Consider the following 2,956-nt stretch of genomic DNA (forward strand, 5'->3'; position numbering starts at 1 on the left):
TTCAGCAGGTACGCAGCGGTCTCTAAAGCATAGCCCCAAAAGGACTTCGGAAGATTTGTCTGACTCATCATCAACCGAACCATGTCTAACAGTGTTCGGTTCCTCTGTTCAGACTCGCCACCACGATCTGATCAAAGTGTCTTGATTGTCTTGTCAAGCTGGTTCTGTACTTCGTTTCTGAAAGCCTTGAACATTTCAAGTGTTTCAGACTTATGTCTCATCAAGTAGACATAACTGTATTGACTAAAATTATCAGTGAACGTAACGAAATACAGATAACCTCCTCTAGCTGAACAGCTCATTGGTCTGCATACATCACTATGTATGAGAGCCAATAACTCTGTCGCTCTCTGTCCTTTTCCCTTAAAAGGATGCTTCGTCATCTTGCCCATCAAACAAGACTCACAAGATTCAAGAAACTCAAAATCAAATGAATCCAGAAGACCTTCATGATAAGCTTCTGAATGCGTTTCTCGTTTATATGGCCTAGACGACAATGCCAGAGGAAGGTCGGGTTTAAATTGTTCGACTTAAATCGTTTGGTACAAACGTTATAGATTGACCTATATCTAGATGGTTCGTCATCCAAAACATAAAGGCCATTAAACTGGTAATCTTTACCATAGAATAAATCACCTCTATAAATAGATAGACCTTTGTTCTCAATAACAAATCTGAAACCGTCCGAGTCTAAGCATGAAATCGATATAATGTTCTTGTTGATAGCAGGAACAAAATATCAATAATGCAACTCCAATACAAGCCCAGAAGGTAAAGTCAGATCATAAGTCCCGACGGCTAATGCATCAACTTTTGCTCCATTTCCAACGCGGAGATCTACTTCTCCTTTTGCCAGTTGTCTACTTCCTCGCAACCCTTGCACATTTCCACAAATGTGCGAGGCACTTCCGGTATCCAATACCCACGATGTGGAAGTAAACAAGTTCGCCTCTATAACGAAGACACCAGAAGTCGATGCTTCTTTAAGCTTCTTCTTCTCTTGATCTTCCAGGTAGAGTTTACAATTTCTATACCAATGCCCAACGGCATGACAGAAATAACACTCTTCCTCCTTGGACTTGGGCTTAGGTTCAATGACAACGCTTGTCATTTTCCTCTTGCCCTTACTCTTGGAACGCTTCCTTTTGCTGGAACTCTTTCCAACAACTACCATATCACTCTTTCTGTGGCTCTCAGCTTTCTTTTGGAATGACGCATTCAACTGATCAACTATCAAAGAATCGTCCATGTCCTCTAATTGCTTACGCAATTCCGAAGTCATGTTTCCAAGTATCAAGCTAGACTTGTCCAGATCATCATCCACATGCTTCCAATAAGTATCAATGATCGATCTAGGAGACATGGTTAGAGGCTTATCCTTCGTAAGGATAGATCGCATCGTCAAACTCGGTACACTACCGGTCGACGCTATGTCCTACAGAGAAAAACAAAATAGAACGAAACAAAACAATATGCAGATTCTATCAATGATCTACTACCAGCTAGTCCATCATCAATCAATGACAACACATCAATGATCCACTACCAGCTAGTCCATCATCAATCAATGACAACATAGATGCATATACAAGCTATATTCCCATATAGAAAAATAACCCTACAATAATTTTCTATATGGGACTACGATCCGTATTTCACATAAGAATTGAGTTGTTACACTCAACCTTACGCTATTTAGGTGGACATCTAATGTCAATCTGTTGGGTTCCCTTCGGGTTCCTAGCATGCGATCTCATCGATCTAGGGTTTGGTTTCTAGGTTTCACGTAGCGGAAGGAAAGATCTAAACCTAGCCAAACGTCACACAAAACCAATTGTGCAATAACCCGAACAATCGTGTATATCGTCGTGGGATTCGAATACTTACCTCGTTCTTTCCAGATCTGGAAGTATCAATCGATCCAGGGCCTGTTTTAATCACCAAGAGTTGACAGCACAACTCCTCTACACGTATCCACACCGGTGGGATGAATTCCAACAGTTTGGAACGTATCTGCTAGGATTCGTAAAGAGAAAACGATGTCCTTGACTTGGAATCGATATTCCAATCATTAGAACTCAAGAGAAAACTTCTCCAAAGCTCTAGGAAGTGTCTAGGACGTCTGAGGTTCGTTCTCTAGGGTTTGTGGCGGCTCCCTTATTAATTAGAATTGCCCAAAACCCTTAAAACGCGAAACACCGAAAACTGTCACGTAAGTCGGACCGTCCATTCCAGGTATGGAACGGACGGTCTGACTTTCTACGCAGAACGGACGGTCCGTTATCTAACGTAGAACAGACGGTCTGAACGCCTGGACCGTCCGTTCCAGGTCTGGAACGGACGGTCTGGCACTTGCGGAACGGTTCGTCCGTTCCTCAGCGGAACGAACGGACCAACATGGCTGGTTGGACCGTCCGTTCCAAGCCTGGAACGGACGGTCTGGCCATCTGGAACCCTTCCAGCTCGTTCCGTGGTTCCTTTTTCGCGTCGTTCTCTTCACGTGTTGATCCATCCCTAATGGTGTGTGACCCTGTAGGCCCATTCGAAGTGGCAGTGGCTTCGGAAACATTTCCCGAACCACAAGTCATGGTTAGCCTCTAGCAAGACGCCATGACCACCCACCTAGAATAGAGTTAGAGGTGATCTAACAAAGCCAGCAATAGTTCGAGTTCTGATCCTTTGTCTCACGATGTCGTATGTTGAACAAGGGCATGGTATGAGCCACCCTTCAAGTTCAACCGCTTACTCGTCTAGGCAAACTGACTAATAAAATAGATGTACATTCATCTATAGCGTGGCCACGCTATTTTCACAGTCTGATTCCACGACGGGCCCAGCGACATCTCTCCTGCGTAGGAGGTGACAAATCCCGTATTGCATGTCTACTATCTGCATATGATTCGTGAACGTATCTGAGCAACGCCGTTATGATCATCCGGTTAAAGACGACGTTTGA

The sequence above is a fragment of the Tarenaya hassleriana genome, unplaced genomic scaffold (genome assembly GCF_000463585.1).
Source record: "Tarenaya hassleriana unplaced genomic scaffold, ASM46358v1 Cleome71, whole genome shotgun sequence".
Lineage (NCBI taxonomy): Eukaryota > Viridiplantae > Streptophyta > Magnoliopsida > Brassicales > Cleomaceae > Tarenaya > Tarenaya hassleriana.